Below are 18,639 nucleotides of genomic sequence, written 5' to 3'. Positions count from 1 at the left end.
CAACCAACTCCTTGGACTTGACTGTTCCTGACAATAGAAGATAAATATTTTTCTGTACTATCATTTCTGCTGGTTACCGGTTACCACCACCTATGTAGGGAAATTTATAACATATCTGACTGCATCATGCAGCCTCGTTGGCACAGTAGGCAGTGCGTCAGTCTCATAATCTGAAGGTCGTGAGTTCGATCCTCATATGAGGCAGTTGTTTTAAAATACACCGCAGACAGTGACTTTTTCTGAGGAAACCATTCATCAAGCAGAGGTTGCAAACGCAACGAAGAGTCAACAATCGTGACCAAGGACCGTAACAAGGGCATTTCTCTGCCCCCAGTAGGCTTCTATGGTTGCCACCTAAGGCGTCATTGTGAGTCCTTTGTATTTGTTGCTTTGCAAGAGCAGATGAGAATGATGTTTTTTCCTCAGAAACAGGTGCACAAGTGTCCTTGTCTGAAGGCTGTTAAATCAAGCATCACATGAGGTACGTCTTTTAAAAACAATTCAAACAGTAACTCTTGCTGAGTGAACTTAGGTCAACCAACTCATTGGACTTGACTGTTCCCGACAAGAGACTCGAAATAATTTTCTGTACGATCAATTCTGCTGGTTCCCGGTTACCACCACCTATGTAGGCAAATTTATAACATATCTGACTGGATCACTCAGCCTCGTTGGCACAGTAGGCAGTGCGTCAGTCTCATAATCTGAAGGTCGTGAGTTCAACCCTCATACGAGGCAGTTGTTTTAAAATACATCACAGACAGTGACTTTTTCTGAGGAAACCATCCATCCAACGCTAGTTTCCAAAGCAACGAATGGTCAACAATCCTGACCAGGGACCGAATCAAGGGCATTTCTCTGGCCCCAGTAGGCTCCTATAGTTGCTACCTCAGGGGTCATTCTGAGTCCTTTGTATTTTTCCCTATGCAAGAGCAGATGAGAATGATTTTTTTCTCAGAAACAGGTGCTCAAGTATCATTGTCTGAAGGCTGTGAAATCAAGCAACACACGAGGTACATGTTTTAAAAACAAGTCAAACAGTGACTCTTGGTGAGTGGATTTAGGTCAACCAACTCCTTGGACTTGACTGTTCCTGACAATAGAAGAGAAATATTTTTCTGTACTATCATTTCTGCTGGTTACCGGTTACCACCACCTATCTAGGGAAATTTATAACATAACTTACTATATCGTTCTGCCTCGTTGGCACAGTAGGCAGTGCGTCAGTCTCATAATCTGAAGGTCATGAGTTCGATCCTCATACGAGGCAGGTGTTTTAAAATACATCACAGACAGTGACTTTTTCTGAGGAAACCATTCATAAAGCGCAAGTTGCCCAAGCAACGAATGGTCAACAATCCTGACCAGGGACTGAAACAAGGGAATTACTCTGCCCTCAGTAGGCTCCTTTGGTTGCCACCGAAGGGTTCATTCTGAGTCCTTTGTATTTGTCGCGATGCAAGAGCAGATGAGAATGTTTTTTTTCTAAGAAACAGGTGCACAAGTGTCATTGTCTGAAGGCTGTTAAATCAAGCATCACATGAGGTACGTCTTTTAAAAACAATTCAAACAGTAACTCTTGCTGAGTGAACTTAGGTCAACCAACTCATTGGACTTGACTGTTCCCGACAAGAGACTCGAAATAATTTTCTGTACGATCAATTCTGCTGGTTACCTGTTACCACCACCTATGTAAGGAAATTTATAACATATCTGACTGCATCATTCAGCCTCGTTGGCACAGTAGGCAGTGCGTCAGTCTCATAATCTGAAGGTTGTGAGTTCAATCCTCATACGAGGCAGTCGTTTTAAAATAAACCGCAGACAGTGACTTTTTCTGAGGAAACCATTCATCAAGCGCAAGTTGCCAAAGCAACGAATGGTCAACAATCCTGAGCAGGGACTGAAACAAGGGCATTACTCTTCCCCCAGTAGGCTCATTTGGTTGCCACCGAAGGGATCAGTCTGAGTCCTTTGTATTTGTCGCGATGCAAGAGCAGATGAGAATGATGTTTTTCCCAGAAACAGGTGCACAAGTGTCATTGTCTGAAGGCTGTTAAATCAAGCATCACACGAGGTACGTGTTTTAAAAACAAGTCAAACAGTGACTCTTGGTGAGTGGATTTAGGTCAACCAACTCCTTGGACTTGACTGTTCCTGACAATAGAAGAGAAATATTTTTCTGGACTATCATTTCTGCTGGTTACCGGTTACCACCACCTATGTAGGGAAATTTATAACATATCTGACTGCATCATTCAGCCTCGTTGGCACAGTAGGCAGTGCGTCAGTCTCATAATCTGAAGGTCGTGAGTTCGATCCTCATACGAGGCAGTTGTTTTAAAATAGACCGCAGACAGTGACTTTTTCTGAGGAAACCATTCATCAAGCACAAGTTGCAAACGCAACGAAGAGTCAACAATCGTGACCAGGGACCGTAACAAGGGCATTTCTCTGCCCCCAGTAGGCCTCTATGGTTGCCACCTAAGGCGTCATTGTGAGTCCTTTGTATTTGTTGCTTTGCAAGAGCAGATGAGAATGATTTTTTTTCTCAGAAACAGGTGCACAAGTGTCATTGTCTGAAGGCTGTTAAATCAAGCATCACATGAGGTACGTCTTTTAAAAACAATTCAAACAGTAACTCTTGCTGAGTGAACTTAGGTCAACCAACTCATTGGACTTGACTGTTCCCGACAAGAGACTCGAAATAATTTTCTGTACGATCAATTCTGCTGGTTACCAGTTACCACCACCTATGTAGGGAAATTTATAACATATCTGACTGCATCATTCAGCCTCGTTGGCACAGTAGGCAGTGCGTCAGTCTCATAATCTGAAGGTCGTGAGTTCAATCCTCATACGAGGCAGTCGTTTTAAAATAAACCGCAGACAGTGACTTTTTCTGAGGAAACCATTCATCAAGCGCAAGTTGCCAAAGCAACGAATGGTCAACAATCCTGACCAGGGACTGAAACAAGGGCATTACTCTGCCCCCAGTAGGCTCCTTTGGTTGCCACCGAAGGGTTCATTCTGAGTCCTTTGTATTTGTCGCGATGCAAGAGCAGATGAGAATGATTTTTTTCTCAGAAACAGGTGCACAAGTGTCATTGTCTGAAGGCTGTTAAATCAAGCATCACACGAGGTACGTGTTTTAAAAACAAGTCAAACAGTGACTCTTGGTGAGTGGATTTAGGTCAACCAACTCCTTGGACTTGACTGTTCCTGACAATAGAAGAGAAATATTTTTCTGGACTATCATTTCTGCTGGTTACCGGTTACCACCAACTATGTAGGGAAATTTATAACATATCTGACTGCATCATTCAGCCTCGTTGGCACAGTAGGCAGTGCGTCAGTCTCATAATCTGAAGGTCGTGAGTTCGATCCTCATACGAGGCAGTTGTTTTAAAATAGACCGCAGACAGTGACTTTTTCTGAGGAAACCATTCATCAAGCACAAGTTGCAAACGCAACGAAGAGTCAACAATCGTGACCAGGGACCGTAACAAGGGCATTTCTCTGCCCCCAGTAGGCTTCTATGGTTGCCACCTAAGGCGTCATTGTGAGTCCTTTGTATTTGTTGCTTTGCAAGAGCAGATGAGAATGATTTTTTTTCTCAGAAACAGGTGCACAAGTGTCATTGTCTGAAGGCTGTTAACTCAAGCATCACATGAGGTACGTCTTTTAAAAACAATTCAAACAGTAACTCTTGCTGAGTGAACTTAGGTCAACCAACTCATTGGACTTGACTGTTCCCGACAAGAGACTCGAAATAATTTTCTGTACGATCAATTCTGCTGGTTACCGGTTACCACCACCTATGTAGGGAAATTTATAACATATCTGACTGCATCATTCAGCCTCGTTGGCACAGTAGGCAGTGCGTCAGTCTCATAATCTGAAGGTCGTGAGTTCGATCCTCATACGAGGCAGGTGTTTTAAAATACATTACAGACAGTGACTTTTTCTGAGGAAACGTAACATCCAACGCTAGTTTCCAAAGCAACGAATGGTCAACAATCCTGACCAGGGACCGAATCAAGGGCATTTCTCTGGCCCCAGTAGGCTCCTATAGTTGCTACCTCAAGGGGCATTCTGAGTCCTTTGTATTTTTCCCGATGCAAGAGCAGATGAGAATGTTTTTTTTCTAAGAAACAGGTGCACAAGTGTCATTGTCTGAAGGCTGTGAAATCAAGCATCACACGAAGTACGTCTTTGAAAACAATTCAAACAGTGACACTTGCTGAGTGAACTTAGGTCAACCAACTCCTCGGACTTGACTGTTCCCGACAATAGAATTGAAATATTTTTCTGTACTATCGTTTCTGCTGGTTACCGGTTACCACCACCTATGTAGGGAAATTTATAACATATCTGACTGCATCATTCAGCCTCGTTGGCACAGTAGGCAGTGCGTCAGTCTCATAATCTGAAGGTCGTGAGTTCGATCCTCATACGAGGCAGTTGTTTTAAAATACATTACAGACAGTGACTTTTTCTGAGGAAACCTAACATCCAACGCTAGTTTCCAAAGCAACGAATGGTCAACAATCCTGACCAGGGACCGAATCAAGGGCATTTCTCTGGCCCCAGTAGGCTCCTATAGTTGCTACCTCAAGGGGCATTCTGAGTCCTTTGTATTTGTCGCGATGCAAGAGCAGATGAGAATGATTTTTTTCGAAGAAACAGGTGCACAAGTGTCATTGTCTGAAGGCTGTGAAATCAAGCATCACACGAAGTACGTCTTTGAAAACAATTCAAACAGTGACTCTTGCTGAGTGAACTTAGGTCAACCAACTCCTCGGACTTGACTGTTCCCGACAATAGAATTGAAATATTTTTCTGTACTATCATTTCTGCTGGTTACCGGTTACCACCACCTATGTAGGGAAATTTATAACATATCTGACTGCATCATTCAGCCTCGTTGGCACAGTAGGCAGTGCGTCAGTCTCATAATCTGAAGGTCGTGAGTTCAATCCTCATACGAGGCAGTTGTTTTAAAATAAACCGCAGACAGTGACTTTTTCTGAGGAAACCATTCATGAAGCGCAAGTTGCCCAAGCAACGAATGGTCAACAATCCTGACCAGGGACTGAAACAAGGGAATTACTCTGCCCTCAGTAGGCTCCTTTGGTTGCCACCGAAGGGTTCATTCTGAGTCCTTTGTATTTGTCGCGATGCAAGAGCAGATGAGAATGTTTTTTTTCTAAGAAACAGGTGCACAAGTGTCATTGTCTGAAGGATGTGAAATCAAGCATCACACGAAGTACGTCTTTGAAAACAATTCAAACAGTGACTCTTGCTGAGTGAACTTAGGTCAACCAACTCCTCGGACTTGACTGTTCCCGACAATAGAATTGAAATATTTTTCTGTACTATCATTTCTGCTGGTTACCGGTTACCACCACCTATGTAGGGAAATTTATAACATATCTGACTGCATTATTCAGCCTCATTGGCACAGTAGGCAGTGCGTCAGTCTCATAATCTGAAGGTCGTGAGTTCAAGCCTCATACGAGGCAGTCGTTTTAAAATAAACCGCAGACAGTGACTTTTTCTCAGGAAACCATTCATCAAGCGCAAGTTGCCAAAGCAACGATTGGTCAACAATCCTGACCTGGGACTGAAACAAGGGCATTTCTCTGCCCCCAGTAGGCTCCTTTGGTTGCCACCGAAGGGTTCATTCTGAGTCCTTTGTATTTGTCGCGATGCAAGAGCAGATGACAATGATTTTTTTCGAAGAAACAGGTGCACAAGTGTCATTGTCTGAAGGCTGTTAAATCAAGCATCACACGAGGTACGTGTTTTAAAAACAAGTCAAACAGTGACTCTTGGTGAGTGGATTTAGGTCAACCAACTCTTTGGACTTGACTGTTCCTGACAATAGAAGATAAATATTTTTCTGTACTATCATTTCTGCTGGTTACCACCAACTATGTAGGGAAATTTATAACATATCTGACTGCATCATTCAGCCTCGTTGGCACAGTAGGCAGTGCGTCAGTCTCATAATCTGAAGGTCGTGAGTTCGATCCTCATACGAGGCAGTTGTTTTAAAATAGACCGCAGACAGTGACTTTTTCTGAGGAAACCATTCATCAAGCACAAGTTGCAAACGCAACGAAGAGTCAACAATCGTGACCAGGGACCGTAACAAGGGCATTTCTCTGCCCCCAGTAGGCTTCTATGGTTGCCACCTAAGGCGTCATTTTGAGTCCTTTGTATTTGTTGCTTTGCAAGAGCAGATGAGAATGATTTTTTTTCTCAGAAACAGGTGCACAAGTGTCATTGTCTGAAGGGTGTTAAATCAAGCATCACATGAGGTACGTCTTTTAAAAACAATTCAAACAGTAACTCTTGCTGAGTGGATTTAGGTCAACCAACTCCTTGGACTTGACTGTTCCTGACAATAGAAGAGAAATATTTTTCTGGACTATCATTTCTGCTGGTTACCGGTTACCACCAACTATGTAGGGAAATTTATAACATATCTGACTGCATCATTCAGCCTCGTTGGCACAGTAGGCAGTGCGTCAGTCTCATAATCTGAAGGTCGTGAGTTCGATCCTCATACGAGGCAGTTGTTTTAAAATAGACCGCAGACAGTGACTTTTTCTGAGGAAACCATTCATCAAGCACAAGTTGCAAACGCAACGAAGAGTCAACAATCGTGACCAGGGACCGTAACAAGGGCATTTCTCTGCCCCCAGTAGGCTTCTATGGTTGCCACCTAAGGCGTCATTGTGAGTCCTTTGTATTTGTTGCTTTGCAAGAGCAGATGAGAATGATTTTTTTTCTCAGAAACAGGTGCACAAGTGTCATTGTCTGAAGGCTGTTAAATCAAGCATCACATGAGGTACGTCTTTTAAAAACAATTCAAACAGTAACTCTTGCTGAGTGAACTTAGGTCAACCAACTCATTGGACTTGACTGTTCCCGACAAGAGACTCGAAATAATTTTCTGTACGATCAATTCTGCTGGTTACCGGTTACCACCACCTATGTAGGGAAATTTATAACATATCTGACTGCATCATTCAGCCTCGTTGGCACAGTAGGCAGTGCGTCAGTCTCATAATCTGAAGGTCGTGAGTTCGATCCTCATACGAGGCAGGTGTTTTAAAATACATTACAGACAGTGACTTTTTCTGAGGAAACGTAACATCCAACGCTAGTTTCCAAAGCAACGAATGGTCAACAATCCTGACCAGGGACCGAATCAAGGGCATTTCTCTGGCCCCAGTAGGCTCCTATAGTTGCTACCTCAAGGGGCATTCTGAGTCCTTTGTATTTTTCCCGATGCAAGAGCAGATGAGAATGTTTTTTTTCTAAGAAACAGGTGCACAAGTGTCATTGTCTGAAGGCTGTTAAATCAAGCATCACACGAGGTACATGTTTTAAAAACAAGTCAAACAGTGACTCTTGGTGAGTGGATTTAGGTCAACCAACTCCTTGGACTTGACTGTTCCTGACAATAGAAAAGAAATATTTTTCTGTACTATCATTTCTGCTGGTTACCGGTTACCACCACCTATGTAGGGAAATTTATAACATATCTGACTGCATCATTCAGCCTCGTTGGCACAGTAGGCAGTGCGTCAGTCTCATAATCTGAAGGTCGTGAGTTCGATCCTCATACGAGGCAGTTGTTTTAAAATAGACCGCAGATAGTGACTTTTTCTGAGGAAACCATTCATCAAGCACAAGTTGCAAACGCAACGAAGAGTCAACAATCGTGACCAGGGACCGTAACAAGGGCATTTCTCTGCCCCCAGTAGGCCTCTATGGTTGCCACCTAAGGCGTCATTGTGAGTCCTTTGTATTTGTCGCGATGCAAGAGCAGATGAGAATGATTTTTTTTCTCAGAAACAGGTGCACAAGTGTCATTGTCTGAAGGCTGTTAAATCAAGCATCACATGAGGTACGTCTTTTAAAAACAATTCAAACAGTAACTCTTGCTGAGTGAACTTAGGTCAACCAACTCATTGGACTTGACTGTTCCCGACAAGAGACTCGAAAAAATTTTCTGTACGATCAATTCTGCTGGTTACCGGTTACCACCACCTATGTAGGGAAATTTATAACATATCTGACTGCATCACTCAGCCTCGTTGGCACAGTAGGCAGTGCGTCAGTCTCATAATCTGAAGGTCGTGAGTTCAATCCTCATACGAGGCAGTCGTTTTAAAATAAACCGCAGACAGTGACTTTTTCTGAGGAAACCATTCATCAAGCGCAAGTTGCCAAAGCAACGAATGGTCAACAATCCGGACCAGGGACTGAAACAAGGGCATTTCTCTGCCCCCAGTAGGCTCCTTTGGTTGCCACTGAAGGGTTCATTCTGAGTCCTTTGTATTTGTCGCGATGCAAGAGCAGATGAGAATGATTTTTTTCGAAGAAACAGGTGCACAAGTGTCATTGTCTGAAGGCTGTGAAATCAAGCATCACACGAAGTACGTCTTTGAAAACAATTCAAACAGTGACTCTTGCTGAGTGAACTTAGGTCAACCAACTCCTCGGACTTGACTGTTCCCGACAATAGAATTGAAATATTTTTCTGTACTATCATTTCTGCTGGTTACCGGTTACCACCACCTATGTAGGGAAATTTATAACATATCTGACTGCATCATTCAGCCTCGTTGGCACAGTAGGCAGTGCGTCAGTCTCATAATCTGAAGGTCGTGAGTTCGATCCTCATACGAGGCAGTCGTTTTAAAATAAACCGCAGACAGTGACTTTTTCTGAGGAAACCATTCATCAAGCGCAAGTTGCCAAAGCAACAAATGGTCAACAATCCTGACCAGGGACTGAAACAAGGGAATTACTCTGCCCTCAGTAGGCTCCTTTGGTTGCCACCGAAGGGTTCATTCTGAGTCCTTTGTATTTGTCGCGATGCAAGAGCAGATGAGAATGTTTTTTTTCTAAGAAACAGGTGCACAAGTGTCATTGTCTGAAGGCTGTGAAATCAAGCATCACACGAAGTACGTCTTTGAAAACAATTCAAATAGTGACTCTTGCTGAGTGAACTTAGGTCAACCAACTCCTCGGACTTGACTGTTCCCGACAATAGAATTGAAATATTTTTCTGTACTATCATTTCTGCTGGTTACCGGTTACCACCACCTATGTAGGGAAATTTATAACATATCTGACTGCATCATTCAGCCTCGTTGGCACAGTAGGCAGTGCGTCAGTCTCATAATCTGAAGGTCATGAGTTCAAACCTCATACGAGGCAGTCGTTTTAAAATAAACCGCAGACAGTGACTTTTTCTGAGGAAACCATTCATCAAGCGCAAGTTGCCAAAGCAACGAATGGTCAACAATCCTGACCAGGGACTGAAACAAGGGCATTTCTCTACCCCCAGTAGGCTCCTTTGGTTGCCACCGAAGGGTTCATTCTGAGTCCTTTGTATTTGTCGCGATGCAAGAGCAGATGAGAATGATGTTTTTCCCAGAAACAGGTGCACAAGTGTCATTGTCTGAAGGCTGTTAAATCAAGCATCACACGAGGTACGTGTTTTAAAAACAAGTCAAACAGTGACTCTTGGTGAGTGGATTTAGGTCAACCAACTCCTTGGACTTGACTGTTCCTGACAATAGAAGATAAATATTTTTCTGTACTATCATTTCTGCTGGTTACCGGTTACCACCACCTATGTAGGGAAATTTATAACATATCTGACTGCATCATGCAGCCTCGTTGGCACAGTAGGCAGTGCGTCAGTCTCATAATCTGAAGGTCGTGAGTTCGATCCTCATACGAGGCAGTTGTTTTAAAATACACCGCAGACAGTGACTTTTTCTGAGGAAACCATTCATCAAGCAGAGGTTGCAAACGCAACGAAGAGTCAACAATCGTGACCAAGGACCGTAACAAGGGCATTTCTCTGCCCCCAGTAGGCTTCGATGGTTGCCACCTAAGGCGTCATTGTGAGTCCTTTGTATTTGTTGCTTTGCAAGAGCAGATGAGAATGATTTTTTTTCTCAGAAACAGGTGCACAAGTGTCATTGTCTGAAGGCTGTTAAATCAAGCATCACATGAGGTACGTCTTTTAAAAACAATTCAAACAGTAACTCTTGCCGAGTGAACTTAGGTCAACCAACTCATTGGACTTGACTGTTCCCGACAAGAGACTCGAAATAATTTTCTGTACGATCAATTCTGCTGGTTCCCGGTTACCACCACCTATGTAGGGAAATTTATAACATATCTGACTGGATCACTCAGCCTCGTTGGCAGAGTAGGCAGTGCGTCAGTCTCATAATCTGAAGGTCGTGAGTTCGATCCTCATACGAGGCAGTTGTTTTAAAATACACCGCAGACAGTGACTTTTTCTGAGGAAACCATTCATCAAGCACAAGTTGCAAAAGCAACGAAAGTCAACAATCGTGACCAAGGACCGAATCAAGGGCATTTCTCTGCCCCCAGTAGGCTTCTATGGTTGCCACCTAAGGCGTCATTGTGAGTCCTTTGTATTTGTTGCTTTGCAAGAGCAGATGAAAATGATTTTTTTTCTCAGAAACAGGTGCACAAGTGTCATTGTCTGAAGGCTGTTAAATCAAGCATCACACGAGGTACGTGTTTTAAAAACAAGTCAAACAGTGACTCTTGGTGAGTGGATTTAGGTCAACCAACTCCTTGGACTTGACTGTTCCTGACAATAGAAGATAAATATTTTTCTGTACTATCATTTCTGCTGGTTACCGGTTACCACCACCTATGTAGGGAAATTTATAACATATCTGACTGCATCATGCAGCCTCGTTGGCACAGTAGGCAGTGCGTCAGTCTCATAATCTGAAGGTCGTGAGTTCGATCCTCATACGAGGCAGTTGTTTTAAAATACACCGCAGACAGTGACTTTTTCTGAGGAAACCATTCATCAAGCAGAGGTTGCAAACGCAACGAAGAGTCAACAATCGTGACCAAGGACCGTAACAAGGGCATTTCTCTGCCCCCAGTAGGCTTCTATGGTTGCCACCTAAGGCGTCATTGTGAGTCCTTTGTATTTGTTGCTTTGCAAGAGCAGATGAGAATGATGTTTTTTCCTCAGAAACAGGTGCACAAGTGTCCTTGTCTGAAGGCTGTTAAATCAAGCATCACATGAGGTACGTCTTTTAAAAACAATTCAAACAGTAACTCTTGCTGAGTGAACTTAGGTCAACCAACTCATTGGACTTGACTGTTCCCGACAAGAGACTCGAAATAATTTTCTGTACGATCAATTCTGCTGGTTCCCGGTTACCACCACCTATGTAGGCAAATTTATAACATATCTGACTGGATCACTCAGCCTCGTTGGCACAGTAGGCAGTGCGTCAGTCTCATAATCTGAAGGTCGTGAGTTCAACCCTCATACGAGGCAGTTGTTTTAAAATACATCACAGACAGTGACTTTTTCTGAGGAAACCATACATCCAACGCTAGTTTCCAAAGCAACGAATGGTCAACAATCCTGACCAGGGACCGAATCAAGGGCATTTCTCTGGCCCCAGTAGGCTCCTATAGTTGCTACCTCAGGGGTCATTCTGAGTCCTTTGTATTTTTCCCTATGCAAGAGCAGATGAGAATGATTTTTTTCTCAGAAACAGGTGCTCAAGTATCATTGTCTGAAGGCTGTGAAATCAAGCATCACACGAGGTACGTGTTTTAAAAACAAGTCAAACAGTGACTCTTGGTGAGTGGATTTAGGTCAACCAACTCCTTGGACTTGACTGTTCCTGACAATAGAAGAGAAATATTTTTCTGTACTATCATTTCTGCTGGTTACCGGTTACCACCACCTATCTAGGGAAATTTATAACATAACTTACTATATCGTTCTGCCTCGTTGGCACAGTAGGCAGTGCGTCAGTCTCATAATCTGAAGGTCATGAGTTCGATCCTCATACGAGGCAGGTGTTTTAAAATACATCACAGACAGTGACCTTTTCTGAGGAAACCATTCATGAAGCGCAAGTTGCCCAAGCAACGAATGGTCAACAATCCTGACCAGGGACTGAAACAAGGGAATTACTCTGCCCTCAGTAGGCTCCTTTGGTTGCCACCGAAGGGTTCATTCTGAGTCCTTTGTATTTGTCGCGATGCAAGAGCAGATGAGAATGTTTTTTTTCTAAGAAACAGGTGCACAAGTGTCATTGTCTGAAGGCTGTGAAATCAAGCATCACACGAAGTACGTCTTTGAAAACAATTCAAACAGTGACTCTTGCTGAGTGAACTTAGGTCAACCAACTCCTCGGACTTGACTGTTCCCGACAATAGAATTGAAATATTTTTCTGTACTATCATTTCTGCTGGTTACCGGTTACCACCACCTATGTAGGGAAATTTATAACATATCTGACTGCATCATTCAGCCTCGTTGGCACAGTAGGCAGTGCGTCAGTCTCATAATCTGAAGGTCGTGAGTTCAAGCCTCATACGAGGCAGTCGTTTTAAAATAAACCGCAGACAGTGACTTTTTCTGAGGAAACCATTCATCAAGCGCAAGTTGCCAAAGCAACGAATGGTCAACAATCCTGACCAGGGACTGAAACAAGGGCATTTCTCTGCCCCCAGTAGGCTCCTTTGGTTGCCACCGAAGGGTTCATTCTGAGTCCTTTGTATTTGTCGCCATGCAAGAGCAGATGACAATGATTTTTTTCCCAGAAACAGGTGCACAAGTGTCATTGTCTGAAGGCTGTTAAATCAAGCATCACACGAGGTACGTGTTTTAAAAACAAGTCAAACAGTGACTCTTGGTGAGTGGATTTAGGTCAACCAACTCCTTGGACTTGACTGTTCCTGACAATAGAAGATAAATATTTTTCTGTACTATCATTTCTGCTGGTTACCGGTTACCACCAACTATGTAGGGAAATTTATAACATATCTGACTGCATCATTCAGCCTCGTTGGCACAGTAGGCAGTGCGTCAGTCTCATAATCTGAAGGTCGTGAGTTCGATCCTCATACGAGGCTGCTGTTTTAAAATAGACCGCAGACAGTGACTTTTTCTGAGGAAACCATTCATCAAGCACAAGTTGCAAACGCAACGAAGAGTCAACAATCGTGACCAGGGACCGTAACAAGGGCATTTCTCTGCCCCCAGTAGGCTTCTATGGTTGCCACCTAAGGCGTCATTGTGAGTCCTTTGTATTTGTTGCTTTGCAAGAGCAGATGAGAATGATTTTTTTTCTCAGAAACAGGTGCACAAGTGTCATTGTCTGAAGGCTGTTAAATCAAGCATCACATGAGGTACGTCTTTTAAAAACAATTCAAACAGTAACTCTTGCTGAGTGAACTTAGGTCAACCAACTCATTGGACTTGACTGTTCCCGACAAGAGACTCGAAATAATTTTCTGTACGATCAATTCTGCTGGTTACCTGTTACCACCACCTATGTAGGGAAATTTATAACATATCTGACTGCATCATTCAGCCTCGTTGGCACAGTAGGCAGTGCGTCAGTCTCATAATCTGAAGGTCGTGAGTTCAATCCTCATACGAGGCAGTCGTTTTAAAATAAACCGCAGACAGTGACTTTTTCTGAGGAAACCATTCATCAAGCGCAAGTTGCCAAAGCAACGAATGGTCAACAATCCTGAGCAGGGACTGAAACAAGGGCATTACTCTTCCCCCAGTAGGCTCATTTGGTTGCCACCGAAGGGATCAGTCTGAGTCCTTTGTATTTGTCGCGATGCAAGAGCAGATGAGAATGATGTTTTTCCCAGAAACAGGTGCACAAGTGTCATTGTCTGAAGGCTGTTAAATCAAGCATCACACGAGGTACGTGTTTTAAAAACAAGTCAAACAGTGACTCTTGGTGAGTGGATTTAGGTCAACCAACTCCTTGGACTTGACTGTTCCTGACAATAGAAGAGAAATATTTTTCTGGACTATCATTTCTGCTGGTTACCGGTTACCACCACCTATGTAGGGAAATTTATAACATATCTGACTGCATCATTCAGCCTCGTTGGCACAGTAGGCAGTGCGTCAGTCTCATAATCTGAAGGTCGTGAGTTCGATCCTCATACGAGGCAGTTGTTTTAAAATAGACCGCAGACAGTGACTTTTTCTGAGGAAACCATTCATCAAGCACAAGTTGCAAACGCAACGAAGAGTCAACAATCGTGACCAGGGACCGTAACAAGGGCATTTCTCTGCCCCCAGTAGGCCTCTATGGTTGCCACTTAAGGCGTCATTGTGAGTCCTTTGTATTTGTTGCTTTGCAAGAGCAGATGAGAATGATTTTTTTTCTCAGAAACAGGTGCACAAGTGTCATTGTCTGAAGGCTGTTAAATCAAGCATCACATGAGGTACGTCTTTTAAAAACAATTCAAACAGTAACTCTTGCTGAGTGAACTTAGGTCAACCAACTCATTGGACTTGACTGTTCCCGACAAGAGACTCGAAATAATTTTCTGTACGATCAATTCTGCTGGTTACCAGTTACCACCACCTATGTAGGGAAATTTATAACATATCTGACTGCATCATTCAGCCTCGTTGGCACAGTAGGCAGTGCGTCAGTCTCATAATCTGAAGGTCGTGAGTTCAATCCTCATACGAGGCAGTCGTTTTAAAATAAACCGCAGACAGTGACTTTTTCTGAGGAAACCATTCATCAAGCGCAAGTTGCCAAAGCAACGAATGGTCAACAATCCTGACCAGGGACTGAAACAAGGGCATTACTCTGCCCCCAGTAGGCTCCTTTGGTTGCCACCGAAGGGTTCATTCTGAGTCCTTTGTATTTGTCGCGATGCAAGAGCAGATGAGAATGATTTTTTTCTCAGAAACAGGTGCACAAGTGTCATTGTCTGAAGGCTGTTAAATCAAGCATCACACGAGGTACGTGTTTTAAAAACAAGTCAAACAGTGACTCTTGGTGAGTGGATTTAGGTCAACCAACTCCTTGGACTTGACTGTTCCTGACAATAGAAGAGAAATATTTTTCTGGACTATCATTTCTGCTGGTTACCGGTTACCACCAACTATGTAGGGAAATTTATAACATATCTGACTGCATCATTCAGCCTCGTTGGCACAGTAGGAAGTGCGTCAGTCTCATAATCTGAAGGTCGTGAGTTCGATCCTCATACGAGGCAGTTGTTTTAAAATAGACCGCAGACAGTGACTTTTTCTGAGGAAACCATTCATCAAGCACAAGTTGCAAACGCAACGAAGAGTCAACAATCGTGACCAGGGACCGTAACAAGGGCATTTCTCTGCCCCCAGTAGGCTTCTATGGTTGCCACCTAAGGCGTCATTGTGAGTCCTTTGTATTTGTTGCTTTGCAAGAGCAGATGAGAATGATTTTTTTTCTCAGAAACAGGTGCACAAGTGTCATTGTCTGAAGGCTGTTAAATCAAGCATCACATGAGGTACGTCTTTTAAAAACAATTCAAACAGTAACTCTTGCTGAGTGAACTTAGGTCAACCAACTCATTGGACTTGACTGTTCCCGACAAGAGACTCGAAATAATTTTCTGTACGATCAATTCTGCTGGTTACCGGTTACCACCACCTATGTAGGGAAATTTATAACATATCTGACTGCATCATTCAGCCTCGTTGGCACAGTAGGCAGTGCGTCAGTCTCATAATCTGAAGGTCGTGAGTTCGATCCTCATACGAGGCAGGTGTTTTAAAATACATTACAGACAGTGACTTTTTCTGAGGAAACGTAACATCCAACGCTAGTTTCCAAAGCAACGAATGGTCAACAATCCTGACCAGGGACCGAATCAAGGGCATTTCTCTGGCCCCAGTAGGCTCCTATAGTTGCTACCTCAAGGGGCATTCTGAGTCCTTTGTATTTGTCGCGATGCAAGAGCAGATGAGAATGATTTTTTTCGAAGAAACAGGTGCACAAGTGTCATTGTCTGAAGGCTGTGAAATCAAGCATCACACGAAGTACGTCTTTGAAAACAATTCAAACAGTGACTCTTGCTGAGTGAACTTAGGTCAACCAACTCCTCGGACTTGACTGTTCCCGACAATAGAATTGAAATATTTTTCTGTACTATCATTTCTGCTGGTTACCGGTTACCACCACCTATGTAGGGAAATTTATAACATATCTGACTGCATCATTCAGCCTCGTTGGCACAGTAGGCAGTGCGTCAGTCTCATAATCTGAAGGTCGTGAGTTCAATCCTCATACGAGGCAGTCGTTTTAAAATAAACCGCAGACAGTGACTTTTTCTGAGGAAACCATTCATGAAGCGCAAGTTGCCCAAGCAACGAATGGTCAACAATCCTGACCAGAGACTGAAACAAGGGAATTACTCTGCCCTCAGTAGGCTCCTTTGGTTGCCACCGAAGGGTTCATTCTGAGTCCTTTGTATTTGTCGCGATGCAAGAGCAGATGAGAATGTTTTTTTTCTAAGAAACAGGTGCACAAGTGTCATTGTCTGAAGGATGTGAAATCAAGCATCACACGAAGTACGTCTTTGAAAACAATTCAAACAGTGACTCTTGCTGAGTGAACTTAGGTCAACCAACTCCTCGGACTTGACTGTTCCCGACAATAGAATTGAAATATTTTTCTGTACTATCATTTCTGCTGGTTACCGGTTACCACCACCTATGTAGGGAAATTTATAACATATCTGACTGCATTATTCAGCCTCATTGGCACAGTAGGCAGTGCGTCAGTCTCATAATCTGAAGGTCGTGAGTTCAAGCCTCATACGAGACAATCGTTTTAAAATAAACCGCAGACAGTGACTTTTTCTGAGGAAACCATTCATCAAGCGCAAGTTGCCAAAGCAACGATTGGTCAACAATCCTGACCAGGGACTGAAACAAGGGCATTTCTCTGCCCCCAGTAGGCTCCTTTGGTTGCCACCGAAGGGTTCATTCTGAGTCCTTTGTATTTGTCGCGATGCAAAAGCAGATGACAATGATTTTTTTCGAAGAAACAGGTGCACAAGTGTCATTGTCTGAAGGCTGTTAAATCAAGCATCACACGAGGTACGTGTTTTAAAAACAAGTCAAACAGTGACTCTTGGTGAGTGGATTTAGGTCAACCAACTCTTTGGACTTGACTGTTCCTGACAATAGAAGATAAATATTTTTCTGTACTATCATTTCTGCTGGTTACCGGTTACCACCAACTATGTAGGGAAATTTATAACATATCTGACTGCATCATTCAGCCTCATTGGCACAGTAGGCAGTGCGTCAGTCTCATAATCTGAAGGTCGTGAGTTCGATCCTCATACGAGGCAGTTGTTTTAAAATAGACCGCAGACAGTGACTTTTTCTGAGGAAACCATTCATCAAGCACAAGTTGCAAACGCAACGAAGAGTCAACAATCGTGACCAGGGACCGTAACAAGGGCATTTCTCTGCCCCCAGTAGGCTTCTATGGTTGCCACCTAAGGCGTCATTTTGAGTCCTTTGTATTTGTTGCTTTGCAAGAGCAGATGAGAATGATTTTTTTTCTCAGAAACAGGTGCACAAGTGTCATTGTCTGAAGGGTGTTAAATCAAGCATCACATGAGGTACGTCTTTTAAAAACAATTCAAACAGTAACTCTTGCTGAGTGGATTTAGGTCAACCAACTCCTTGGACTTGACTGTTCCTGACAATAGAAGAGAAATATTTTTCTGGACTATCATTTCTGCTGGTTACCGGTTACCACCAACTATGTAGGGAAATTTATAACATATCTGACTGCATCATTCAGCCTCGTTGGCACAGTAGGCAGTGCGTCAGTCTCATAATCTGAAGGTCGTGAGTTCGATCCTCATACGAGGCAGTTGTTTTAAAATAGACCGCAGACAGTGACTTTTTCTGAGGAAACCATTCATCAAGCACAAGTTGCAAACGCAACGAAGAGTCAACAATCGTGACCAGGGACCGTAACAAGGGCATTTCTCTGCCCCCAGTAGGCTTCTATGGTTGCCACCTAAGGCGTCATTGTGAGTCCTTTGTATTTGTTGCTTTGCAAGAGCAGATGAGAATGATTTTTTTTCTCAGAAACAGGTGCACAAGTGTCATTGTCTGAAGGCTGTTAAATCAAGCATCACATGAGGTACGTCTTTTAAAAACAATTCAAACAGTAACTCTTGCTGAGTGAACTTAGGTCAACCAACTCATTGGACTTGACTGTTCCCGACAAGAGACTCGAAATAATTTTCTGTACGATCAATTCTGCTGGTTACCGGTTACCACCACCTATGTAGGGAAATTTATAACATATCTGACTGCATCATTCAGCCTCGTTGGCACAGTAGGCAGTGCGTCAGTCTCATAATCTGAAGGTCGTGAGTTCGATCCTCATACGAGGCAGGTGTTTTAAAATACATTACAGACAGTGACTTTTTCTGAGGAAACGTAACATCCAACGCTAGTTTCCAAAGCAACGAATGGTCAACAATCCTGACCAGGGACCGAATCAAGGGCATTTCTCTGGCCCCAGTAGGCTCCTATAGTTGCTACCTCAAGGGGCATTCTGAGTCCTTTGTATTTTTCCCGATGCAAGAGCAGATGAGAATGTTTTTTTTCTAAGAAACAGGTGCACAAGTGTCATTGTCTGAAGGCTGTGAATTCAAGCATCACACGAAGTACGTCTTTGAAAACAATTCAAACAGTGACACTTGCTGAGTGAACTTAGGTCAACCAACTCCTCGGACTTG

The 18,639-nt window shown here is 43.2% G+C and overlaps 34 non-coding genes across 34 annotated transcripts; all 34 read left to right on the top strand.

Moving 5' to 3' along the window:
* Positions 1-131: 131 nt before the first annotated feature.
* trnam-cau (transfer RNA methionine (anticodon CAU)) lies at positions 132-204 on the top strand. The gene has a single exon. It is a non-coding gene; the product is annotated as a tRNA-Met (tRNA).
* A 461-nt stretch (positions 205-665) lies between these two features.
* On the top strand, positions 666-738 carry trnam-cau (transfer RNA methionine (anticodon CAU)). The gene has a single exon. It is a non-coding gene; the product is annotated as a tRNA-Met (tRNA).
* Positions 739-1,197: 459 nt separating this feature from the next.
* Positions 1,198-1,270, top strand: trnam-cau (transfer RNA methionine (anticodon CAU)). Its single transcript has one exon. It is a non-coding gene; the product is annotated as a tRNA-Met (tRNA).
* Positions 1,271-1,729: 459 nt separating this feature from the next.
* Positions 1,730-1,802, top strand: trnam-cau (transfer RNA methionine (anticodon CAU)). Its single transcript has one exon. It is a non-coding gene; the product is annotated as a tRNA-Met (tRNA).
* A 459-nt stretch (positions 1,803-2,261) lies between these two features.
* On the top strand, positions 2,262-2,334 carry trnam-cau (transfer RNA methionine (anticodon CAU)). The gene has a single exon. It is a non-coding gene; the product is annotated as a tRNA-Met (tRNA).
* Positions 2,335-2,794: 460 nt separating this feature from the next.
* On the top strand, positions 2,795-2,867 carry trnam-cau (transfer RNA methionine (anticodon CAU)). The gene has a single exon. It is a non-coding gene; the product is annotated as a tRNA-Met (tRNA).
* Positions 2,868-3,326: 459 nt separating this feature from the next.
* trnam-cau (transfer RNA methionine (anticodon CAU)) lies at positions 3,327-3,399 on the top strand. Its single transcript has one exon. It is a non-coding gene; the product is annotated as a tRNA-Met (tRNA).
* Positions 3,400-3,859: 460 nt separating this feature from the next.
* trnam-cau (transfer RNA methionine (anticodon CAU)) lies at positions 3,860-3,932 on the top strand. The gene has a single exon. It is a non-coding gene; the product is annotated as a tRNA-Met (tRNA).
* A 458-nt stretch (positions 3,933-4,390) lies between these two features.
* On the top strand, positions 4,391-4,463 carry trnam-cau (transfer RNA methionine (anticodon CAU)). Its single transcript has one exon. It is a non-coding gene; the product is annotated as a tRNA-Met (tRNA).
* A 458-nt stretch (positions 4,464-4,921) lies between these two features.
* On the top strand, positions 4,922-4,994 carry trnam-cau (transfer RNA methionine (anticodon CAU)). Its single transcript has one exon. It is a non-coding gene; the product is annotated as a tRNA-Met (tRNA).
* A 458-nt stretch (positions 4,995-5,452) lies between these two features.
* Positions 5,453-5,525, top strand: trnam-cau (transfer RNA methionine (anticodon CAU)). The gene has a single exon. It is a non-coding gene; the product is annotated as a tRNA-Met (tRNA).
* A 452-nt stretch (positions 5,526-5,977) lies between these two features.
* trnam-cau (transfer RNA methionine (anticodon CAU)) lies at positions 5,978-6,050 on the top strand. Its single transcript has one exon. It is a non-coding gene; the product is annotated as a tRNA-Met (tRNA).
* A 460-nt stretch (positions 6,051-6,510) lies between these two features.
* Positions 6,511-6,583, top strand: trnam-cau (transfer RNA methionine (anticodon CAU)). The gene has a single exon. It is a non-coding gene; the product is annotated as a tRNA-Met (tRNA).
* A 460-nt stretch (positions 6,584-7,043) lies between these two features.
* Positions 7,044-7,116, top strand: trnam-cau (transfer RNA methionine (anticodon CAU)). Its single transcript has one exon. It is a non-coding gene; the product is annotated as a tRNA-Met (tRNA).
* A 459-nt stretch (positions 7,117-7,575) lies between these two features.
* trnam-cau (transfer RNA methionine (anticodon CAU)) lies at positions 7,576-7,648 on the top strand. Its single transcript has one exon. It is a non-coding gene; the product is annotated as a tRNA-Met (tRNA).
* A 460-nt stretch (positions 7,649-8,108) lies between these two features.
* Positions 8,109-8,181, top strand: trnam-cau (transfer RNA methionine (anticodon CAU)). Its single transcript has one exon. It is a non-coding gene; the product is annotated as a tRNA-Met (tRNA).
* Positions 8,182-8,639: 458 nt separating this feature from the next.
* Positions 8,640-8,712, top strand: trnam-cau (transfer RNA methionine (anticodon CAU)). Its single transcript has one exon. It is a non-coding gene; the product is annotated as a tRNA-Met (tRNA).
* Positions 8,713-9,170: 458 nt separating this feature from the next.
* On the top strand, positions 9,171-9,243 carry trnam-cau (transfer RNA methionine (anticodon CAU)). The gene has a single exon. It is a non-coding gene; the product is annotated as a tRNA-Met (tRNA).
* A 459-nt stretch (positions 9,244-9,702) lies between these two features.
* Positions 9,703-9,775, top strand: trnam-cau (transfer RNA methionine (anticodon CAU)). Its single transcript has one exon. It is a non-coding gene; the product is annotated as a tRNA-Met (tRNA).
* A 460-nt stretch (positions 9,776-10,235) lies between these two features.
* Positions 10,236-10,308, top strand: trnam-cau (transfer RNA methionine (anticodon CAU)). The gene has a single exon. It is a non-coding gene; the product is annotated as a tRNA-Met (tRNA).
* A 459-nt stretch (positions 10,309-10,767) lies between these two features.
* On the top strand, positions 10,768-10,840 carry trnam-cau (transfer RNA methionine (anticodon CAU)). The gene has a single exon. It is a non-coding gene; the product is annotated as a tRNA-Met (tRNA).
* Positions 10,841-11,301: 461 nt separating this feature from the next.
* On the top strand, positions 11,302-11,374 carry trnam-cau (transfer RNA methionine (anticodon CAU)). The gene has a single exon. It is a non-coding gene; the product is annotated as a tRNA-Met (tRNA).
* A 459-nt stretch (positions 11,375-11,833) lies between these two features.
* Positions 11,834-11,906, top strand: trnam-cau (transfer RNA methionine (anticodon CAU)). The gene has a single exon. It is a non-coding gene; the product is annotated as a tRNA-Met (tRNA).
* A 458-nt stretch (positions 11,907-12,364) lies between these two features.
* Positions 12,365-12,437, top strand: trnam-cau (transfer RNA methionine (anticodon CAU)). The gene has a single exon. It is a non-coding gene; the product is annotated as a tRNA-Met (tRNA).
* Positions 12,438-12,896: 459 nt separating this feature from the next.
* On the top strand, positions 12,897-12,969 carry trnam-cau (transfer RNA methionine (anticodon CAU)). The gene has a single exon. It is a non-coding gene; the product is annotated as a tRNA-Met (tRNA).
* Positions 12,970-13,429: 460 nt separating this feature from the next.
* On the top strand, positions 13,430-13,502 carry trnam-cau (transfer RNA methionine (anticodon CAU)). The gene has a single exon. It is a non-coding gene; the product is annotated as a tRNA-Met (tRNA).
* A 459-nt stretch (positions 13,503-13,961) lies between these two features.
* trnam-cau (transfer RNA methionine (anticodon CAU)) lies at positions 13,962-14,034 on the top strand. The gene has a single exon. It is a non-coding gene; the product is annotated as a tRNA-Met (tRNA).
* A 460-nt stretch (positions 14,035-14,494) lies between these two features.
* trnam-cau (transfer RNA methionine (anticodon CAU)) lies at positions 14,495-14,567 on the top strand. Its single transcript has one exon. It is a non-coding gene; the product is annotated as a tRNA-Met (tRNA).
* Positions 14,568-15,026: 459 nt separating this feature from the next.
* Positions 15,027-15,099, top strand: trnam-cau (transfer RNA methionine (anticodon CAU)). The gene has a single exon. It is a non-coding gene; the product is annotated as a tRNA-Met (tRNA).
* A 460-nt stretch (positions 15,100-15,559) lies between these two features.
* Positions 15,560-15,632, top strand: trnam-cau (transfer RNA methionine (anticodon CAU)). The gene has a single exon. It is a non-coding gene; the product is annotated as a tRNA-Met (tRNA).
* Positions 15,633-16,090: 458 nt separating this feature from the next.
* Positions 16,091-16,163, top strand: trnam-cau (transfer RNA methionine (anticodon CAU)). Its single transcript has one exon. It is a non-coding gene; the product is annotated as a tRNA-Met (tRNA).
* Positions 16,164-17,153: 990 nt separating this feature from the next.
* trnam-cau (transfer RNA methionine (anticodon CAU)) lies at positions 17,154-17,226 on the top strand. The gene has a single exon. It is a non-coding gene; the product is annotated as a tRNA-Met (tRNA).
* A 460-nt stretch (positions 17,227-17,686) lies between these two features.
* Positions 17,687-17,759, top strand: trnam-cau (transfer RNA methionine (anticodon CAU)). Its single transcript has one exon. It is a non-coding gene; the product is annotated as a tRNA-Met (tRNA).
* Positions 17,760-18,219: 460 nt separating this feature from the next.
* Positions 18,220-18,292, top strand: trnam-cau (transfer RNA methionine (anticodon CAU)). Its single transcript has one exon. It is a non-coding gene; the product is annotated as a tRNA-Met (tRNA).
* The last annotated feature ends 347 nt before the right edge of the window (positions 18,293-18,639 follow it).

Source organism: Phycodurus eques, chromosome 7, assembly GCF_024500275.1.
Source record: "Phycodurus eques isolate BA_2022a chromosome 7, UOR_Pequ_1.1, whole genome shotgun sequence".
In the NCBI taxonomy this organism is placed as follows: domain Eukaryota; kingdom Metazoa; phylum Chordata; class Actinopteri; order Syngnathiformes; family Syngnathidae; genus Phycodurus; species Phycodurus eques.
Note: the sequence above shows the minus strand (reverse complement) of the source record. Positions and strands in the feature narration are given on the sequence as shown.